Source organism: Triticum urartu, chromosome 7A (genome assembly GCF_056163025.1).
Source record: "Triticum urartu cultivar PI428250 chromosome 7A, HENAU_Tu73, whole genome shotgun sequence".
Taxonomy (NCBI): Eukaryota; Viridiplantae; Streptophyta; class Magnoliopsida; order Poales; family Poaceae; genus Triticum; species Triticum urartu.
In genome coordinates, this window is record NC_141879.1 from 510,973,782 (window position 1) to 510,998,284 (window position 24,503).

The following is a 24,503-nucleotide window of genomic DNA, read 5'->3' on the forward strand; positions in this document are numbered from 1 at the left end:
TAGTCTAATCACCCCCCTCTAGACATACTTTCGATCCTACATTGGGTTTTACCTTAATGATCTTATTAGTTGCGGATACTTGCTAGAGTTCCAATCATAAGTGCATATGATCCAAGTAGAGAACGTATGTTAGCTTATGCCTCTCCCTCAAATAAAATTGCAATAATGATTACCGGTCTAGTTATCGATTGCCTAGGGACAAATAACTTTCTCGTAACAACAAGCTCTCTACTAAACCTAACTTAGTTGTGTCTTTATATAAACAGCCCCTACTTTTTATTTACGTAATCTTTATTATCTTGCAAACCTATGCAACAACACCTACAAAGCACTTCTAGTTTCATACTTGTTCTAGGTAAAGCGAACGTCAAGCGTGCGTAGAGATGTATCGGTGGTCGATAGAACTTGAGGGAATATTTGTTCTACCTTTAGCTCCTCGTTGGGTTCGACACTCTTACTTATCGAAAACTGTTGCGATCCCCTATACTTGTGGGTTATCAAGACCTTTTTCTGGCGGGCGTTGCGTGGGGTGAATATTCTCGTGTGTGCTTGTTTGCTTTATCACTAAGTAATTTTTATTTGCTGTTCTTAGTTGTTCCTTATCTTTAGTTATGGATATGGAACACGAAATACCAAAAAAATTAGGTGTACTTGCTGCTCATGGAGATGAGGAACCTCCTAAAACCCTCGATGCTCGTTATGTGACAGATATTATGTACTACTTTGATAATCTAGAGAAAACCCCGTTCAATTTGGTAATGGAAGACACGTTGGATCAACGTGAATACTTTAGGGATTATCGCTTGACTCAAAAAGGGAAACTATTATGGGATCAAATTTATATGTTGTATTGGTATGCTAGGCAACTATGCTTGAGATATGATTATACTTGTTGCTCTAGGATGAAGGCTCCACACCTTCCCTTTTCATGTGAATTTAATTATAATAAAACCTTTGCTTCTTATGCTAATGGTATATATGATTACTATGATGTGGAACAAATAGAAGAATTTGTTGCTTTTATGGGTGCTTATGAAATTCAATCTATGTTCAAAGAATATGAAAATCTTTATGATGCTGTCTACAGACCTGCAAATTTAGCTATCCTTAAATATTGTTATGAGAATTATGAATACAATTCCGATATTGATGCGTTTATTGAGAAAGTCTCCATTGTCCCAGAAGAGACTAATGTTTTGCAGGAATCTATGGAAGAAGAAATTGACAAAACTTTGAGCTCATTGGATGAAAAGGATGAGGAGGAGAGCAAAGAACAAAAGGAGGAAGAGAGGATTGATCACCCATGCCCACCTTCTAATGAGAGTAACTTTTCCACTCATACATTGTTTAATTTCCCTTCATTCTTACCGAAGGATGATTGCTATGATGATTGTTATGATCCCGTTGATTCTCTTGAAATATCCTTTTTTGACGATGCTTGCTATGCTTGTGGCCATGATGCCAATATGAATGATGCTTATGGAGATAAACTTGCTATAGTTCCTTATGTTAAACATGAAATTGTTGCTATTGCACCCACACATGATAGTCCTATTATCTTTTTGAATTCTCCAAACTACAATATATCGAAGAAGTTTGTGCTTATTAAGGATTATATTGATGGGTTGCCTTTTACTGTTGCACATGATGATTTTTATAGATATAATATGCATGTTCTTGCTGCTCCTACTTGCAATTATTATGATAGAGGAACTATATCTCCACCTCTCTATGTTTCCAACACGATAAAATTGCAAGAAATTGTTTATACTATGCATTGGCCTTAACTATGTGTGCATGAATTGTTCTTTTATGACATGCCGATGCATAGGAAGAGAGTTAGACTTCTTCATTACATGATATATGTTGCTTTGTGCTCACTACTAAACTACAAATCATTGCTAATTAAAATTGGCTTTGATATACCTTGGGATCCGGGTGGATTCACTACTTGAGCACTATATGCCTAGCTTAATGACTTTAAAGAAAGCGCTGCCAGAGAGACAACCCGGAAGTTTTAGAGAGTCATTTATTTCTATTGAGTGCTTTTATATAGTTTAAAAACAATAAAAATAAAGAGGGGAACCTAAAACTTTTTCAAAAAGGAAAGCGAAAGTGAGAAAGACAAGCATTGTTGAAGTGGGAGCTAGCCTTGAACCTTGTTCATGCTCACGGAAACTTTGTGAATCTTGATTACAGAAAATTTTCAACAAAAATAATTATCCCCTTGTACAATTCCATTATATTATAAAAATAATGTGCTAAGGTTTGCCTTTAGGATGTTTATAATGCTTGTTGGTTTGTACGGTGCAGGACATAAACTTTGGCTGTAGTGCACGATTTTAAGTTTTTTACTGGAACGTCAAATGGTTCTGATTCTTTTTGAACTGTCTTTCTATACAAATTGTTTAATTTTCCTAATTTTGGTAGAATTTTTCAAGTATCAGAAGTATGGTGAATGTTCAGATTATTACAGACTGTTCTGTTTTAGACAGATTCTGTTTTTGATGCATAGTTTGCTTGTTTTGATGAAACTATCGATTCATATCAGTGGATTAAGCCATGAAAAAGTTATATTACAGTAGACACAATGCAAAAACAAAATATGAATTGGTTTGCAATAGTACTTAGAGTAATGGTTTGCTTTATTATACTGACGGATCTTACTGAGTTTTCTGTTGAAGTTTTGTGTGGATGAAGTGTTGATGATCGAGAAGGTCTCGATGTGAGAAGAAGGAAGAGAGGCAAGAGCTCAAGATTGGGGATGCCCGAGGAACCCCAAGTAAATATTCAAGGATACTCAAGCGTCTAATCTTGGGGATGCCCCAGAAGGCATCCCCTCTTTCTTCAACAATTATTGGTATGTTTTCGGATTCGTTTCGTTCATGCGATATGTGCAATCTTGGAGCGTCTTTTGCATTTAGTTTTCACTTTTCTTTTATGCACCATGCTGGTATGAGATATTCCTTGGTTTATTTATAGAATGCTCTATGCACTTCACTTATATCTTTTGAGTATGGCTTTATAGAATGCTTCATGTGCTTCACTTATATCATTTGAAGTTTGGATTGCTTGTTTCTCTTTACATAGAAAACCGCCATATGCAGAATGCTCTTTTACTTCACTTATATTTGTTAAAGCGTGGGCATATCTTTTGTAGAAAGATTTAAACTCTCTTGCTTCACTTATATCTATTTAGAGATATGACAGGAACTGGTCATTCACATGGTTAGTCATAAAATCCTACATAAAACTTCTAGATCACTGAATATGATATGTTTGATTCCTTGCAATAGTTTTGCGATATAAAGATGGTGATATTAGAGTCATGCTAGTGGGTAGTTGTGGATTAGTAGAAATACTTGTTTTGAGGTTTGTGATTCCCGTAGCATGCACGTATGGTGAATCATTAAGTGATGAAGTCGGAGCATGATTTATTTATTGATTGCCTTCCTTATGAGTGGCGGTCGGGGACGAGCGATGGTCTTTTACTACCAATCTATCCCCCTAGGAGCATGCACATAGTACTTTGTTTCGATATCTAATAGACTTTTGCAATAAGTATGTGAGTTCTTTATGACTAATGTTGAGTCCATGGATTATACGCACTCTCACCCTTCCATCATTGCCAGCCTCTCTAGTATCGCACAACTTTCGCCGGTACCTTAAACCCACCATATACCTTCCTCAAAACAGCCACCATACCTACCTATCATGGCATTTCCATAGCCATTCCGAGATATATTGTCATGCAACTTCCATCATCATCATATACATGACTTGAGCATTCATTATCATATTACTTTGCATGATCGTAAGATAGCTAGCATGATGTTTTCATGGCTTGTCCGTTTTTTGATGTCATTGCTACGCTAGATCATTGCTCATCCCGGTACACCGCCGGAGGCATTCATATAGAGTCATATATTTGTTCTAGATACCGAGTTGTAATATTGAGTTGTAAGTAAATAAAAGTGTGATGATCATCATTATTAGAGCATTGCCCCAGTGAGGAAAGGATGGTGGAGACTATGATTCCCCCACAAGTCGGGATGAGACTCCGGACTTTAAAAATAAATAAAAGAGGCCAAAGAAGCCCAAATAAAAATAAGAGGCCAAAGAAGCCCACCAAAAAAACAAAAAAAAACAAAAAAGAGAGAAAAAGAGAGAAGGGGAAATGTTACTATCCTTTTACCACACTTGTGCTTCAGAGTAGCACCATGTTCTTCATATAGAGAGTCTCTTGAGTTATCACTTTCATATACTAGTGGGAATTTTCATTATAGAACTTGGCTTGTATATTCTGATGATGGGCTTCCTCAAATGCCTGAGGTCTTCATGAGCAAGCAAGTTGGATGCACACCCACTTAGTTTCAGTTGGAGCTTTCATACACTTATAGCTCTAGTGCATCTGTTGCATGGCAATCCCTACTCACTCACATTGATATCTATTGATGGGCATCTCCATAGCCCGTTGACACGCCTAGTTGATGTGAGACTATCTTCTCCTTTTTGTCTTCTCCACAACCACCATTCTATTCCACCTACAGTGCTATGTCCACGGCTCACGCTCATGTATTGCTTGAAATTTGAAAAGGTTTGAGAACGTCAAAAGTATGAAACAATTGCTTGGCTTGCAATCGGGGTTGTGCATGATGTAAATATTTTGTGTGGTGAAGATGGAGCATAGCCAGACCATATGATTTTGTAGGGATAACTTTCTTTGGCCATGTTATTTTGAAAAGACATGATTGCTTTATTAGTAGGCTTGAAGTATTATTGTTTTTATGTCAAATGATAGACTATTGCTTTGAATCACTCGTATCTTAATATTCATGCCATGATTAGATATGTGATCAAGATTATGCTAGGTAGCATTCCACATCAAAAATTATATTTTTTATCATTTACCTACTCGAGGACGAGCAGGAATTAAGCTTGGGGATGCTCATACATCTCCGTCGTATCTATAATTTTTGATTGTTCCATGCCAATATTCTACAACTTTCATATACTTTTGGCAACTTTTTATACTATTTTTGGGACTAACATATTGATCCAGTGCCCAGTGCCAGTTCCGGTTTGTTGCATGTTTTTTGTTTCGCAGAATATCCATATCAAACGGAGTCCAAACGGGATAAAAACTGACGGAGATTTTTTTGGAATATATATGATTTTTGGGAAGAAAAATCCACGCAAGACGGTGCCCGAGGGAGGCACGAGGCAGGGGGGCGCGCCCCACCCCCTAGGCGCGCCCCTGACCCTCGTGGCCACCCCGTAAGGTGGTTGATGCCCTTCTTCCGCTGCAAGAAAGCTAATACACGGATAGAGATCGTGTTAAAAATTTCAGCCCAATAGGAGTTACGGATCTCTGGGAATATAAGAAACGGTGAAAGGGAAGAATCTGGGAACGCAGAAACAGAGAGAGACAGAGAGACAGATCCAATTTCGGAGGGGCTCTCACCCCTCCCATGCCATGGAGGCCAAGGACCAGAGGGGAAACCCTTCTCCCATCTAGGGAGGAGGTAAAGGAAGAAGAAGACGAAGGGGCCCCCTCTCCCCTTCTCTTCCGGTGGCGCCGGAACGCTGCCATGGCCATCATCATCACCGCAATCTTCACCGACAACTTCACCGCCATCATCACCAACTCTTCCCCCCTCTATGCAGCGGAGTAACCTCTCTCTTACCCACTGTAATCTCTACTTAAACATGGTGCTCAACGCTATATATTATTTCCCAATGATGTATGGCTATCCTATGATGTTTGAGTAGATCCATTTTGTCCTATGGGCTATTTGATGATCAAGATTGGTTTGAGTTGCATGTTTTATTATTGGTGCTGTCCTATGGTGCTCTTCGTGCCGCACAAGCGTGAGGGATCCCCGCTGTAGGGTGTTGCAATACGTTCATGATTCGCTTATAGTGGGTTGCGTGAGTGACTGAAACACAAACCCGAGTAAGGGGGTTGTTGCGTATGGGATAAAGAGGACTTGATGCTTTAATGCTATGGTTGGGTTTTACCTTAATGATCTTTAGTAGTTGCGGATGCTTGCTAGAGTTCCAATCATAAGTGCATATGATCCAAGTAGAGAAAGTATGTTAGCTTATGCCTCTCCCTCAAATAAAATTGCAATAATGATTACCGGTCTAGTTATCGATTGCCTAGGGACAAATAACTTTCTCGTAACAACAAGCTCTCTACTAAACCTAACTTAGTTGTGTCTTTATCTAAACAGCCCCTACTTTTTATTTACGTAATCTTTATTATCTTGCAAACCTATCCAACAACACCTACAAATCACTTCTAGTTTCATACTTGTTCTAGGTAAAGCGAACGTCAAGCGTGTGTAGAGTTGTATCGATGGTCGATAGAACTTGAGGGAATATTTGTTCTTCCTTTAGCTCCTCGTTGGGTTCGACACTCTTACTTATCGAAAACTATTGTGATCCCCTATACTTGTGGGTTATCAGTGTATTCACCAAAGAGGACGTAACCCTTCCGGGTCATCCTACCTGTATACCAGCCGCTTCTTCATCAGGTAATCCTGATTGACCCGCTGAACTCTTAACAATCAATCTTTTACGGTGTATTCACCAATGATCCTGAGCTTGTTAAAGTTAAAATGCCGGTTTGTCATGTGAGAGCACGGCTTACAGATAGTCAGGATAGATCCAGGCTCATAAGCCGACTTCCTTGAAACTTGGATAAATCGGCCTGTGATGCACGATGCTGCTCCGACCCCCCGTACTCCTGATAAGTCTATCTTTAAATAAGACCTGAAATTATCTGGGTTCAAATGTCGATTGGGTCATGTGAGAGCCGGCTCACGGAAAGCGCGTACCTTCCAGTGGCCATCATGCTAGTTTCATTGGAGAAGAAACTTTGGCTTGGCGGCCTGCAAAAGCCTCGTGTTTTTTCATTGGAGTTTTTATTTTGTTTTGGATTTATATTGCCTCTTTTTCTCACCATATGGTTTTTTACAAGTCGGGCCAAGCAGCCCTGATTATGTCTGATATTTGGGATATTACCCCCTACCCTGATTCTGGACTTCTATGGGGACTTATACTGGGCATCATGACCCGCCCCACGGTAAACCGCCAGGGCACTTGTGATTTATTTGTGTGCAGGAACCGATTTTCAAACCGGGTTATATTATTCAAATCTTGAATAGCCAACATGGCTGGATTTAATTATGGTTATCAATAACCAGTATTATGATTGAGGTTTTCAAAGTTGCTTCAGCGCAATGGCTATTATTTCTTTATTAATGGATATGATTTTATTTACAATGGAAGGAATAGTCCCGAGTCGCTGCAGGCTTACGACCCGGCATTTGGGGGCTACATTATTCAAATCATGATTACGTAAAATATGCAAGTCCCATGTCACTGCCAGCATGCACCATGGCACTTGGGGGCTAATACAAAGTCATTTTTTACTTGCCCTATTGAAGACCCGACTCATCACATCGTAATGAGCCGGCCCTTGGGGGCTACTACTTGCTCATGCTAAAAATTCAAGGTACACAATTAAAATCCATTATTTTAAGGGTCTGTTGCTCAGTTGGTAAAGCACAAGGCTCTTAACCTTGTGGATGTGGGTTCAAGCCCTACGGTGAAGGACACATCATATGATGTTATTTTCAAATCAAGTATATATAAAGTCCTAGCTCAGTATTATATTACTGAGCCGGCCCTTGGGGGCTACACGTTGCCGTTCAAGTTTACATGATCATATCTACAAAGTCCCAGCTCATTATTGAATAATGACCCGACCCTTGGGGGCTACACTGGTTGAAGTTTTTATGAGCATAAGGCAATTACAAGTTCCAGGTTGCTGCAAGCATGACAAACCAACACTTGGGGGCTATATATATGGAATATTCAGTTTTTACTAGTGACTAAGATGAACAACATGGATTTCTTCAAGGTGCTAATATTTATATTGAAGCAAGTCTTAAGTCATCACTTTGTTCTGCTCAAGACTTGGGGGCTACAGGTAATATGGATATAAGGGAGAAAAATCTTCAAATCCTCAGTTTTGAGCAAACCAGATTGACCTGGAGCCTGCAACAATTATGACCCGGCATCGGCAACAATTATGACTCGGCATCATCTATTTATAACCCAACGATTTTGGTAATCATACATTGTCAAGATCTACATCTTCAAGCCGGCTGAAAATCAGATAAGTATTTCAAGACCAATATTTTTTGCTAAGCATTGGGAGCTGAATCAAATGAATTATTTTTCATAATATTTCTGTGAGAAGCCAATGTCAGCAAATTGATTATGAAGCTGATCTATTGACCTGGACTTTCTAGAAGAAGGAAATGACAAGGACTTAAGGATGATCAGGTGTCGGCTTACAAAGAATTTTTTAACCCGGAGCACAACCTGTCAAATTTGTTCTTGTATTTATTTTGCAGGATCAGTTTAACATGGATAAATCCAAATTAAACTAGGGGCTAATGTCGGGGATATACCCTGCGGTATGACCGGGCCGGAAATATGACCCGACCAGACTTGGCGACTCACTAGTGACCGCCCTGACTTGGCAACTCACTAAGTGACCTGCTCGGATCTCTCACTACTAGGAAAACCCTTACCAGTAGCGCTGGTTTTTTCGCTATTAGTAGCACGGGCAGGCGCGCTACTACTACAGCGCTACAGCTATTTTGTAGCAGTAGCGCTTGTTTGAACCAACGCTACTGCTATCTATATCTAGCAGTAGCGCACCTCTGTCCATCGCTACTGCTAATACTAGTAGCGTGCCCCTACAAGCAACGCTACTGGTAAGGCTGCGCTGCTACTACTCCAATACCCCACGCTATTGCTAGTATTTTCTTTTTTTATGTTGATGTATTCGTATTTTTACAGGTTTTATACAATTACAACATACACATACACTGAAACTATATGAAAAAGGAATGTCTCATCATCATCATCGAAGTGGTACAACATAGTATCATCATATCAACATAGTCTCAACACAAATGATGTCAATCTCATCATCATCTCGAAATAGCGATACAATTTAATGGTCACATGTCTCTTACATTGTCACCGTAGACACATGTTTCATCACCTACCTAAACTATGACATACGACATAAGAGCGATCACGATGATCAAAAACGATATTATGTAGTAGTTTTTGCAGCGGCGCTGGTTCCGAATCCCCTGTTGTGCTATGAATCTCAAGTAACTAGCTTCGGCTTCCGCTCTGCTATCAAACCCTTTCTGGCTTCCGCCGGAGAAGCCAGAGACTTGTGCCTGACACTCTGGCCACTCATCATACACACCCGGAACATGCCCTACATACACGGCATACCAATTCCTCGCCATCGTTGATCTATATACCTGTCAGAGATGCACACATACGCACACACACACACACACACATATATATATATCAGCGAAACAGTTATGAAATAGAAGCAACATATATAGTAAACATAGTTAACAAATTTCATCGCACCAAAAGTAATTAACTAGAGCGCGGCACCATACATCTAATAGTTTCGTCGTACCGAGAGATTCCAAGTTTCATCATATAGAAAGCAACAAGTAACTAAATAGACACATTATTTTTAAGCAGTGCACTTCCCATCTGTCCATATCCGAAAGGGTGCACCCAAACTTAGTGAAAGGCGTCATGTCCTGACGCTGTAGGGCAATGCGGGTTCGGACGTCAGCTCGCGATATTGGGCCGCCGTAGAACATCCCATTCTCTTCGAGGACATCTTTCATGATGATGGACGCAATTTCCTGCTGGATCTGGTAGAAATCATTTCGAAGTTGATTATCAGGCACGGATCCAAAGGCTTTGGCCCATGTAACGTCCCGCTTCTCGGAATGTTTAAGAAAAAGTTTTCCAAAAATCAGGGCGAGAAAATTTCGTTTTGTTTTATTTTTTAACAAGCTTAAATTGAGTTTTATAATTTTGGAGGAGCCAATGCCAACTTAAATTAAATTTGAGGTTTCTTCATTTCTTTTAGCTGTGTTTTATTTCTCGTCTTGTTTATATTTAATTATGCGTGTGTGCACTTTTTTCGATTTCTAAGTTCATGATATTTTGTTTGAGCTTCTTTTTCATTACTAGATTTTCCTCTTAGGAAAATCAATTTGTTTCCCTCTCTCAAACTTTGTACCAAATTTCCGTGGACAGTATTTCTTTCCTCTCTCTTCCCTATGTTAAGCCCACCTATATTTTTCTCACACCCGAATGGGCCAACAGCCAACTTTTTCTTTCTTCTTTCTCTCCCACTTGGACCAAAGCCAAATTGGGCCAATACCCAGCCAAGCCAGCGCCTCCTCTTTGCTCCCTCCGTATGTTTCAATCTACAGAAGACAAACAACCGCCTACATGTACATAGGAAACTCCTGCATCCTCCTTTAATTCCTCTTTCCTTCCTTATTTCTCTCCACCTTCCATCTTCCAACGCCAACCCAAGCACTTCTCCTTCCTCACGGCTCCACCCACACTTGAACATACATGAGCACACGAAGCTGAAACCGTACAGGCACTAGCACTCCTGATTCTCTCAAGCATTCTCAAATCCGTGAGTATATATATGTGTGCCCCTTGCTCCTCTTGCAAACCCATATCAACTCCTCCCTTCTGCCTTCCACAATCTCTCCAAAACTCTCTCCGAACTGCTGCTGCTCCATGGATGCCGGCGCTCGTTCCCGGTGACTCGGACCATCTCCATCCATGCCCTTGCGCCAGAAGGTTCCCCTGCACACCATGGTTCCATTTAGGGAAGAATGAACGCGATCCGTCAAGCACACACGAAGAATTCTGCATGTCCGCGTACACTATTCATCAAGTTCGTCGCACTGTTCCATCAAACTCGGTGAGCCTCTATCAAATTCCTTTTGCATGCGTACTTTTCATCACCTAGTGTATCCCGTAGACATCATGATTCGACCTATCTCTGCCGTTGGCCGCGTATGTCCAAAACTGAATTCGATTTGATGGCATAATTCTTTAGTTTTGTTCATCATATGACTTTGAGCCCAATAGATAAAATTCTCCATATGACCATAGAAATCCAGTGATGGGGTTAGATTGTGGGTTCTATCTTGTGATCGGTAGAAGAGATATAATCTTAGTCGTTCTTTTTGTATGGAATCCAAATAGGTTTTGTGTTGGTAAAACTTTTCTATTGGTATGTTATTTATATGTCTCTCGTTATGCCTAGGAGTATCAAATGTTTTACTTGATTGATTTGAAGGTGCGTTTTATTTTTTTGTAGCATTTCATGTAGATAACTTTGTGCATCATCTAAAAGTATGATATGCCTTTGTATTAGTTCCTTCGAGTTATTACCTTGTGTAGGAGTTGATTGGTGCATTAGTTATCATCCCTCATACATGATTGGCACGTGTTATTATTTTAATTAGATTGGAGCATTATTAGTGTAATCTTATTATCATTATTTTGGTTATATTTGATACTTATTGTGTCAAGATTGAAGATTTGAAGACCTTCATTCACCAGGAAGACAAAGATTGAAGACCTTCACTACACCTACCATAATGTTCAAACTTGAAGGATCAATTAGTCCAGCCGGACCAAAGCTTCACCAATAGAAGAAGGACAAGACTGAAGAATGTTCAACCAGTTACAGAAGCTATCAGATTACCATCGCCAAGATCAAAGGATTGTTTTACAAGTTTTGAAACCTAGAAGAATTATGACAAGAGAAGTATCTCCAATGAAGACCCAAAACCACCTATCACCAAGATCAGAATGAGAACTGATTCCACAAGTTTCCTAGAAGAACTCTGTCGAAGACGAAGCTTACCCAAACCCATTCTCTTTAGTCAGCCCAAATCTCGGGGACGAGATTCCTTTTAAGGGGGGTAGATTTGTAACATCCTGCTTCTTGGAATGTTTAAGAATTTTTTTCCAAAAATCAGGGCGATAAAATTTTGTTCTGTTTTATTTGTTAACAAGCTTAAATTGAGTTTTATAAATTTGGAGGAGCCAATGCCAACTTAAATTAAATTTGAGGTTTCCTCATTTCTTTTAGCTGTGTTTTATTTCTCGTCTTGTTTATATTTAATTATGCGTGTATGCACTTTTTTCAATTTCTAAGTTCGTGATATTTTGTTTGAGCTTCTTTTTCATTACTAGATTTTCCTCTTAGGAAAATCAATTTGTTTCCCTCTCTCAAACTTTGTACCAAATTTCCGTGGACAGTATTTCTTTCCTCTCTCTTCCCTGTGTTAAGCCCACCTATATTTTTCTCACACCCGAATGGGCCAACAGCCAACTTTTTCTTTCTTCTTTCTCTCCCACTTGGACCAAAGCCAAATTGGGCCAATACCCAGCCAAGCCAGCGCCTCCTCTTCGCTCCCTCCGTACGTTTTAATCTACAGAAGAGAAACAACTGCCTACATGTACATAGGAAACTCCTACATCCTCCTTTAATTCCTCTTTCCTTCCTTATTGCTCTCCACCTTCCATCTTCCAACGCCAACCCAAGCGCTTCTCCTTCCTCACGGCTCCACCCACACTTGAACGTACATGAGCACACGAAGCTAAAACGTACAGGCACTAGCACTCCTGATTCTCTCAAGCGTTCTCAAATCCGTGAGTATATATATGTGTGCCCCATATCAACTCCTCCCTTCTCCCTTCCACAATCTCTCCAAAACTCTCTCCGAACTGCTGCTGCTCCATGGATGCCGGCGCTCGTTCCCGGTGACTCGGACCATCTCCATCCATGCCCTTGCGCCAGAAGGTTCCCTTGCACACCATGGTTCCATTCAGGGAAGAATGAACGCGATCCGTCAAGCACACACGAAGAATTCTGCATGTCCGCGTACACTGTTCATCAAGTTCGTCGCACTGTTCCATCAAACTCGGTGAGCCTCTATCAAATTCCTTTTGCATGCGTACTTTTCATCACCTAGTGTATCCTGTAGACATCATGATTCGACCTATCTCTGCCGTTGGCCGCGTGTGTCCAAAACTGAATTCGATTCGATGGCATAATTCTTTAGTTTTGTTCATCATATGACTTTGAGCCCAATAGATAAAATTCTCCGTATGACCGTAGAAATCCAGTGATGGGGTTAGATTGTGGGTTCTATCTTGTGATCGGTAGAAGAGATATAATCTTAGTCGTTCTTTTTGTATGGAATCCAAATAGGTTTTGTGTTGGTAAAACTTTTCTATTGGTATGTTATTTATATGTCTCTCGTTATGCCTAGGAGTATCAAATGTTTTACTTGATTGATTTGAAGGTGCGTTTTATTTTTTTGTAGCATTTCGTGTAGATAACTTTGTGCATCATCTAAAAGTATGATATGCCTTTGTATTAGTTCCTTCGAGTTATTACCTTGTGTAGGAGTTGATTGGTGCATTAGTTATCATCCCTCATACATGATTGGCACGTGTTATTATTTTAATTAGATTGGAGCATTATTAGTGTAATCTTATTATCATTATTTTGGTTATATTTGATACTTATTGTTTGCGAGCGTACAATATTTGGTGAACGCTCGACATGCTTATATTTATGTGGAATTATTCTAAACTTTGCTTTATGTATCGAATAATGGAATATTTCATGTTTCGATTATTTCCTTTTGTTTAGCATGAATATATCTTAGATATATTTTCTATATTCATTTACATCCATGTAGCATGTGTGTTTTATATATTCAAAATCATGTCATGCCTATGATAGTGGTACGACAATCTATTATTTTGTTGTTTAGTTTCTTTATAGTAGTTGTCTTGAATTGGCATGTTAACATAGAACATAGCCATGGTTATGATGAATTACTTGTTGTAGGCACTCTATTAGCATTTTAATTATTTGTCGCATCATGTGTGGTTCAAGCTCACTTTCTCACTTTGCTAAGTTGTGTGACATGTCATGTTTTATGTGTTATTTTAGTAGCAACTTTTGAGTAATTGTTAACGCGATTTTGTAGATGTTTATTGTTTAGTATTGCATGGATAGTTGCTTTATCTCATTGTCATATTTGCATTCTATATAGAATTTATTCGTTGTGACATAGAGTTCAGTTTATTATTTCTTAGTAATTAGCAAACGTGTTATATTTACCTAGGATAGTAGCTATGCATGCTTAGTTGATTGACATGTCATGTTAGTACTTATTCAAGTAGAAGGCATATTTGGTTGTATGCCTACCATGTGTTATATCATTGGTAGTTTGTACCTTCTGTTCATACATTTGGTTAACGTTTACTTGGTAGATATATCATAGTGATTTGTTGATTCCATACATTCTTTTATTTAAGAATTTCTTGCCTTATCAATACCATGTCATGATATTCTATTGTATAACTTGATTGCGTAACGCGTGTCTATACCAATCCGTGTGTTGTATGATGCTTAGTTGTGTACCTTTTATATATTTGCAGGTGTATGATGACTACATAGAAGTGCATGTCATTTTCACTCATTCTAGTATAGTACATTGCTTGATGTCATGATCTGGTTGTCTAACTTGCCTAAATGCTTAGTATGACATGTCCATGTGCTTATAGGACATAACTATGTCCATGTGCTTATATGAGATAACTAGTATGTAAGGTTGTGTGCTCTTGCCATTCTTGATTTTCATGTTAGTTGATATCAACTAAGTTATCTCATTGTTGCGAGTTGTATTATGTTAGTATCATACTTTGGCATCTTGTGTGATGATCATTCAAACTTAGCATTATACAGTACCTAGTTATTACATTGTTGTATATCTAGATGCCGTTCATGCAAGTGATCTTTCATATTTTATGATGTTCTAGGTGTTTTAGTTGTACTTGTGTTGCTCTTATATGATTGACTTGTCTCACGTAGTATTATGAGTGCTTTATACTTGTTGTGATAGTTCATCTCATGTTTAGGATAGTTGTACATCCTTTTGTTCCATGTGTTGTATAGTTTCTTGTTAATTCCCTTACAAATGAATTGGTTTGATATATAATAGACTTGATCCTATTTATTTTAGTAATGTTTTATGGCAAGACGTAGATCAACTAAATCCATGTTGTTGAATGGTATTTGATTGCTTAACTAGTATGGTTTACAATGTTGGTTTGATGATCATATGGATTACTTGCTTTTGAATATAATAGATGATGTATATGTTTGGATGCTATTGATGAACATTATAAATATTTAGATTATGTCTAATTATTTATTTGTGGTTAACTTTTACCTTGAGCATGTCATGTTGTGATTGCGTAGTTAAATGCATAGGACAGTTCCTTTTTATGTGTGTTGATGCCATTGCTTTTGTTATATAGTTAGGTGTGATGTGTAGTGGGTACTACTAGTGGTTAGTATCATAGTTCGTATTAGAACGTTAGTATTGTTGGCAAGCCTTGATTATCCATCATCAACTAAACCCTGTCAATTCATCGAGTCCTCTACTTACATTCCAGTCATGTTATCTCCTTTTGGAATCTCCATCTGATCAATATCTTGCTATCCATCCACCCTTAATTTGTTTTGGATGTTATTTGGATTACTTTTGTTTTAGTAGTTAGTGTTTGTCTTTTGCTATCGTTACGACGAGTAGGGGGTGACGACGATGTTGGACATGGACAGAAACAGGTTACCGAAGAAGGACTCAACAACGAAGGCATGCCTCCTTCTTTGGTCATACTTATCCTATGTTTACAAAATTGCATTGTGTTTTATGGTTACTATATGCATGCTATTTTAATTCTCGTAGCTAGTGTGTCGATTGACACATTACCCTGATCCGCTTGTCGCCTATTCACTTGACACCCGAGTATAATTATATAGTATTCTGGTAGAGTAGAAATGCTTAGCCATGCTTATTACCCTATAGGTGCTTTGTTGAATGTCCTTTTAGTCATTGACACTTGAAACTTATTTCTTGAGCTCGCTGAGCTAGGCAAGTTGGCCTTGTTGACCTTCTCTATCCTCTTCTACTCTGGGTGAAACTTACCATCTGAATACTGGCGCGGGCGACAGCTGAATCAAGGATTGAAGGAGTGATTGGCTGCCCTTCACGAGTTGAAGGGGGCAATCAGTCGTCCGTGCCGCTTAAGGCCTAATAAGTCTTGGATTTGAAGATTGTAATAACAGTACAACCACATGCTATATGGGCACTGGCTTGGTCAAGTAAGCTAGTCAGCCTTAGGTGTCGATGTCGTCGTACCGCAGATGGGATAGCTGCCTTGCGGTGAGTATCCTCGGCACAGATGGGGGGACCGGTTTGAGGACGTACTCTCAGTTCCGTGTGCCAGACCCGGTGGGCATGTCACATCTTTGGGGGATCTAGTCCAAAGACCTCGTCACAATCTCCCTGCCGGTATACCAGATGGTGAACTGCTAGCGACGGCTAGTGGCAACAAGTCGGGATTGTGTCGTGGGGGTAAAGTGTACAACCTCTGCAGAGTGTAAAACTATTCGAATAGCCGTGTCCACGGTCAAGGACATCACATGAATCTTTCTTGACAAACAGGACCTGTTTTGCTTATTCCCACTTTACTCCTATTCTTGGAACCTATGAAGAGTGTGAGTTGATCGAGGATCCTCACTTTGATAAAAGTTATTCTGGAGATAAAACACATTCTCATCAAAAACTGCTTTTATGCAACTGCTTTATTTGTCAAACAAAATTAGCTTTATGCAAATGAGCCATACAACCTTCCTTCGAAGCCACATGTAGCTATTAGGTCCTTCCCCGTTGGAGGCATGTTGAGTACGTAATGTACTCATGGCAATAATTTTGTTGACAACAGAGTTACCTGGAGACGAAGATGATGACTACGACTACTATGGCGATCTGTAGAAGTGAGGTCACGTGGACTACATCGACTGCCTGTGGCTGAGATGGAGTCGCTACGCATTGTACTTTCCGCTGTTTTTCTGAATGTAATAAATGCCATGAGACATTTCGCTAGGTATGTATTGTGACAATATATATTACTTGTAATACTTTAATGTATTGTGCAATGATATCATTTCACTGTGTTGTCAACAATGATCCTGGGGTTGACAAATATACACAGGAGGATCTGGAAGCTAATTCCGGGTTCTTACAGAACTGGTATCAGAGCCGATGTCGACCTAGTCGCATGGCCTTAGTTAGAAATGGAAAGCCTTAGGGACTATTGTTATAAGAAAAACTATTTTCAAAAGGATCATTCTCGTACTCTTCTCCTTCACTATTGCTTTTGTCATCTCATCTAATTCAATTGAATTTTAAACACTACTTCTCTACCATCTTCTTTATAGTATGTGAAACCCTTTCCCTTGCCCTTGGTGTCAAAAAGTCAGAAGCTTCACATGATGTGCCAAGGATTTCAAGATAACTTCAACCCTGAAGCTCTGAGTAGCAGCATTTTTCCAAGAGAAGACAACACGAGAACTCAAGAAGTCAACAACCATCAATCATGGTCTGTTTTTCAACGTTGAAGATTTGCCCTAAGATTTATTGTGACCAGCCATATAGGATTAGGTTGGTTAATACCCATGTAGTGGTAGGACTCTTAACTAGTAGATGCAAAACTTTTTTTTGCGAGTATCGTCTGCATATTTTTCTTCTGGCGTTTTTCTATGCTGTCATACTAAAACCCTATTTGCCAAAAAGAGTTGCTTTTGAGTTTTATTTGGATAGCTTAATGATTATCTTGGTGTTATCTTTTGTTTATCTTCTGGGGTATCTCCTCCTTATGTAGGATTCTTTTACTCCTCTTAAACTCTTTCCCTCTTCTCTATAAACCCTGGAGGTCACCTTGAGATGAATGAAGTTTCAACAACCCACTTGGAGATCTATTATGAAAGTGAACCCTATGGAAAATCTCTTTTAAGGGGGGTAGTAGACAATGATTGTGTCAAGATTGAAGATTTGAAGACCTTCATTCACCAGGAAGACAAAGATTGAAGACCTTCACTACACCTACCATAATGTTCAAACTTGAAGGATCAATTAGTCCAGCCGGACCAAAGCTTCACCAATAGAAGAAGGACAAGACTGAAGAATGTTCAACCAGTTACAGAAGCTATCAGATTACCATCGCCAAGATCAAAGGATTGTTTTACAAGTTTTGAAACCTAGAAGAATTATGACAAGAGAAGTATCTCCAATGAAGACCCAAAACCACCTATCACCAAGATCAGAATGAGAACTGATTCCACAAGTTTCCTAGAAGAACTCTGTCGAAGACGAAGCTTACCCAAACCCATTCTCTTTAGTCAGCCCAAATCTCGGGGACGAGATTCCTTTTAAGGGGGGTAGATTTGTAACATCCTGCTTCTTGGAATGTTTAAGAATTTTTTTCCAAAAATCAGGGCGATAAAATTTTGTTCTGTTTTATTTGTTAACAAGCTTAAATTGAGTTTTATAAATTTGGAGGAGCCAATGCCAACTTAAATTAAATTTGAGGTTTCCTCATTTCTTTTAGCTGTGTTTTATTTCTCGTCTTGTTTATATTTAATTATGCGTGTATGCACTTTTTTCAATTTCTAAGTTCGTGATATTTTGTTTGAGCTTCTTTTTCATTACTAGATTTTCCTCTTAGGAAAATCAATTTGTTTCCCTCTCTCAAACTTTGTACCAAATTTCCGTGGACAGTATTTCTTTCCTCTCTCTTCCCTGTGTTAAGCCCACCTATATTTTTCTCACACCCGAATGGGCCAACAGCCAACTTTTTCTTTCTTCTTTCTCTCCCACTTGGACCAAAGCCAAATTGGGCCAATACCCAGCCAAGCCAGCGCCTCCTCTTCGCTCCCTCCGTACGTTTTAATCTACAGAAGAGAAACAACTGCCTACATGTACATAGGAAACTCCTACATCCTCCTTTAATTCCTCTTTCCTTCCTTATTGCTCTCCACCTTCCATCTTCCAACGCCAACCCAAGCGCTTCTCCTTCCTCACGGCTCCACCCACACTTGAACGTACATGAGCACACGAAGCTAAAACGTACAGGCACTAGCACTCCTGATTCTCTCAAGCGTTCTCAAATCCGTGAGTATATATATGTGTGCCCCATATCAACTCCTCCCTTCTCCCTTCCACAATCTCTCCAAAACTCTCTCCGAACTGCTGCTGCTCCATGGATGCCGGCGCTCGTTCCCGGTGACTCGGACCATCTCCATCCATGCCCTTGCGCCAGAAGGTTCCCTTGCACACCATGGTTCCATTCAGGGAAGAATGAACGCGATCCGTCAAGCACACACGAAGAATTCTGCATGTCCGCGTACACTGTTCATCAAGTTCGTCGCACTGTTCCATCAAACTCGGTGAGCCTCTATCAAATTCCTTTTGCATGCGTACTTTTCATCACCTAGTGTATCCTGTAGACATCATGATTCGACCTATCTCTGCCGTTGGCCGCGTGTGTCCAAAACTGAATTCGATTCGATGGCATAATTCTTTAGTTTTGTTCATCATATGACTTTGAGCCCAATAGATAAAATTCTCCGTATGACCGTAGAAATCCAGTGATGGGGTTAGATTGTGGGTTCTATCTTGTGATCGGTAGAAGAGATATAATCTTAGTCGTTCTTTTTGTATGGAATCCAAATAGGTTTTGTGTTGGTAAAACTTTTCTATTGGTATGTTATTTATATGTCTCTCGTTATGCCTAGGAGTATCAAATGTTTTACTTGATTGATTTGAAGGTGCGTTTTATTTTTTTGTAGCATTTCGTGTAGATAACTTTGTGCATCATCTAAAAGTATGATATGCCTTTGTATTAGTTCCTTCGAGTTATTACCTTGTGTAGGAGTTGATTGGTGCATTAGTTATCATCCCTCATACATGATTGGCACGTGTTATTATTTTAATTAGATTGGAGCATTATTAGTGTAATCTTATTATCATTATTTTGGTTATATTTGATACTTATTGTTTGCGAGCGTACAATATTTGGTGAACGCTCGACATGCTTATATTTATGTGGAATTATTCTAAACTTTGCTTTATGTATCGAATAATGGAATATTTCATGTTTCGATTATTTCCTTTTGTTTAGCATGAATATATCTTAGATATATTTTCTATATTCATTTACATCCATGTAGCATGTGTGTTTTATATATTCAAAATCATGTCATGCCTATGATAGTGGTACGACAATCTATTATTTTGTTGTTTAGTTTCTTTATAGTAGTTGTCTTGAATTGGCATGTTAACATAGAACATAGCCATGGTTATGATGAATTACTTGTTGTAGGCACTCTATTAGCATTTTAATTATTTGTCGCATCATGTGTGGTTCAAGCTCACTTTCTCACTTTGCTAAGTTGTGTGACATGTCATGTTTTATGTGTTATTTTAGTAGCAACTTTTGAGTAATTGTTAACGCGATTTTGTAGATGTTTATTGTTTAGTATTGCATGGATAGTTGCTTTATCTCATTGTCATATTTGCATTCTATATAGAATTTATTCGTTGTGACATAGAGTTCAGTTTATTATTTCTTAGTAATTAGCAAACGTGTTATATTTACCTAGGATAGTAGCTATGCATGCTTAGTTGATTGACATGTCATGTTAGTACTTATTCAAGTAGAAGGCATATTTGGTTGTATGCCTACCATGTGTTATATCATTGGTAGTTTGTACCTTCTGTTCATACATTTGGTTAACGTTTACTTGGTAGATATATCATAGTGATTTGTTGATTCCATACATTCTTTTATTTAAGAATTTCTTGCCTTATCAATACCATGTCATGATATTCTATTGTATAACTTGATTGCGTAACGCGTGTCTATACCAATCCGTGTGTTGTATGATGCTTAGTTGTGTACCTTTTATATATTTGCAGGTGTATGATGACTACATAGAAGTGCATGTCATTTTCACTCATTCTAGTATAGTACATTGCTTGATGTCATGATCTGGTTGTCTAACTTGCCTAAATGCTTAGTATGACATGTCCATGTGCTTATAGGACATAACTATGTCCATGTGCTTATATGAGATAACTAGTATGTAAGGTTGTGTGCTCTTGCCATTCTTGATTTTCATGTTAGTTGATATCAACTAAGTTATCTCATTGTTGCGAGTTGTATTATGTTAGTATCATACTTTGGCATCTTGTGTGATGATCATTCAAACTTAGCATTATACAGTACCTAGTTATTACATTGTTGTATATCTAGATGCCGTTCATGCAAGTGATCTTTCATATTTTATGATGTTCTAGGTGTTTTAGTTGTACTTGTGTTGCTCTTATATGATTGACTTGTCTCACGTAGTATTATGAGTGCTTTATACTTGTTGTGATAGTTCATCTCATGTTTAGGATAGTTGTACATCCTTTTGTTCCATGTGTTGTATAGTTTCTTGTTAATTCCCTTACAAATGAATTGGTTTGATATATAATAGACTTGATCCTATTTATTTTAGTAATGTTTTATGGCAAGACGTAGATCAACTAAATCCATGTTGTTGAATGGTATTTGATTGCTTAACTAGTATGGTTTACAATGTTGGTTTGATGATCATATGGATTACTTGCTTTTGAATATAATAGATGATGTATATGTTTGGATGCTATTGATGAACATTATAAATATTTAGATTATGTCTAATTATTTATTTGTGGTTAACTTTTACCTTGAGCATGTCATGTTGTGATTGCGTAGTTAAATGCATAGGACAGTTCCTTTTTATGTGTGTTGATGCCATTGCTTTTGTTATATAGTTAGGTGTGATGTGTAGTGGGTACTACTAGTGGTTAGTATCATAGTTCGTATTAGAACGTTAGTATTGTTGGCAAGCCTTGATTATCCATCATCAACTAAACCCTGTCAATTCATCGAGTCCTCTACTTACATTCCAGTCATGTTATCTCCTTTTGGAATCTCCATCTGATCAATATCTTGCTATCCATCCACCCTTAATTTGTTTTGGATGTTATTTGGATTACTTTTGTTTTAGTAGTTAGTGTTTGTCTTTTGCTATCGTTACGACGAGTAGGGGGTGACGACGATGTTGGACATGGACAGAAACAGGTTACCGAAGAAGGACTCAACAACGAAGGCATGCCTCCTTCTTTGGTCATACTTATCCTATGTTTACAAAATTGCATTGTGTTTTATGGTTACTATATGCATGCTATTTTAATTCTCGTAGCTAGTGTGTCGATTGACACATTACCCTGATCCGCTTGTCGCCTATTCACTTGACACCCGAGTATAATTATATAGTATTCTGGTAGAGTAGAAATGCTTAGCCATGCTTATTACCCTATAGGTGCTTTGTTGAATGTCCTTTTAGTCATTGACACTTGAAACTTATTTCTTGAGCTCGCTGAGCTAGGCAAGTTGGCCTTGTTGACCTTCTCTATCCTCTTCTACTCTGGGTGAAACTTACCATCTGAATACTGGCGCGGGCGACAGCTGAATCAAGGATTGAAGGAGTGATTGGCTGCCCTTCACGAGTTGAAGGGGGCAATCAGTCGTCCGTGCCGCTTAAGGCCTAATAAGTCTTGGATTTGAAGATTGTAATAACAGTACAACCACATGCTATATGGGCACTGGCTTGGTCAAGTAAGCTAGTCAGCCTTAGGTGTCGATGTCGTCGTACCGCAGATGGGATAGCTGCCTTGCGGTGAGTATCCTCGGCACAGATGGGGGGACCGGTTTGAGGACGTACTCTCAGTTCCGTGTGCCAGACCCGGTGGGCATGTCACATCTTTGGGGGATCTAGTCCAAAGACCTCGTCACAATCTCCCTGCCGGTATACCAGATGGTGAACTGCTAGCGACGGCTAGTGGCAACAAGTCGGGATTGTGTCGTGGGGGTAAAGTGTACAACCTCTGCAGAGTGTAAAACTATTCGAATAGCCGTGTCCACGGTCAAGGACATCACATGAATCTTTCTTGACAAACAGGACCTGTTTTGCTTATTCCCACTTTACTCCTATTCTTGGAACCTATGAAGAGTGTGAGTTGATCGAGGATCCTCACTTTGATAAAAGTTATTCTGGAGATAAAACACATTCTCATCAAAAACTGCTTTTATGCAACTGCTTTATTTGTCAAACAAAATTAGCTTTATGCAAATGAGCCATACAACCTTCCTTCGAAGCCACATGTAGCTATTAGGTCCTTCCCCGTTGGAGGCATGTTGAGTACGTAATGTACTCATGGCAATAATTTTGTTGACAACAGAGTTACCTGGAGACGAAGATGATGACTACGACTACTATGGCGATCTGTAGAAGTGAGGTCACGTGGACTACATCGACTGCCTGTGGCTGAGATGGAGTCGCTACGCATTGTACTTTCCGCTGTTTTTCTGAATGTAATAAATGCCATGAGACATTTCGCTAGGTATGTATTGTGACAATATATATTACTTGTAATACTTTAATGTATTGTGCAATGATATCATTTCACTGTGTTGTCAACAATGATCCTGGGGTTGACAAATATACACAGGAGGATCTGGAAGCTAATTCCGGGTTCTTACAGAACTGGTATCAGAGCCGATGTCGACCTAGTCGCATGGCCTTAGTTAGAAATGGAAAGCCTTAGGGACTATTGTTATAAGAAAAACTATTTTCAAAAGGATCATTCTCGTACTCTTCTCCTTCACTATTGCTTTTGTCATCTCATCTAATTCAATTGAATTTTAAACACTACTTCTCTACCATCTTCTTTATAGTATGTGAAACCCTTTCCCTTGCCCTTGGTGTCAAAAAGTCAGAAGCTTCACATGATGTGCCAAGGATTTCAAGATAACTTCAACCCTGAAGCTCTGAGTAGCAGCATTTTTCCAAGAGAAGACAACACGAGAACTCAAGAAGTCAACAACCATCAATCATGGTCTGTTTTTCAACGTTGAAGATTTGCCCTAAGATTTATTGTGACCAGCCATATAGGATTAGGTTGGTTAATACCCATGTAGTGGTAGGACTCTTAACTAGTAGATGCAAAACTTTTTTTTGCGAGTATCGTCTGCATATTTTTCTTCTGGCGTTTTTCTATGCTGTCATACTAAAACCCTATTTGCCAAAAAGAGTTGCTTTTGAGTTTTATTTGGATAGCTTAATGATTATCTTGGTGTTATCTTTTGTTTATCTTCTGGGGTATCTCCTCCTTATGTAGGATTCTTTTACTCCTCTTAAACTCTTTCCCTCTTCTCTATAAACCCTGGAGGTCACCTTGAGATGAATGAAGTTTCAACAACCCACTTGGAGATCTATTATGAAAGTGAACCCTATGGAAAATCTCTTTTAAGGGGGGTAGTAGACAATGATTGTGTCAAGATTGAAGATTTGAAGACCTTCATTCACCAGGAAGACAAAGATTGAAGACCTTCACTACACCTACCATAATGTTCAAACTTGAAGGATCAATTAGTCCAGCCGGACCAAAGCTTCACCAATAGAAGAAGGACAAGACTGAAGAATGTTCAACCAGTTACCATCGCCAAGATCAAAGGATTGTTTTACAAGTTTTGAAACCTAGAAGAATTATGACAAGAGAAGTATCTCCAATGAAGACCCAAAACCACCTATCACC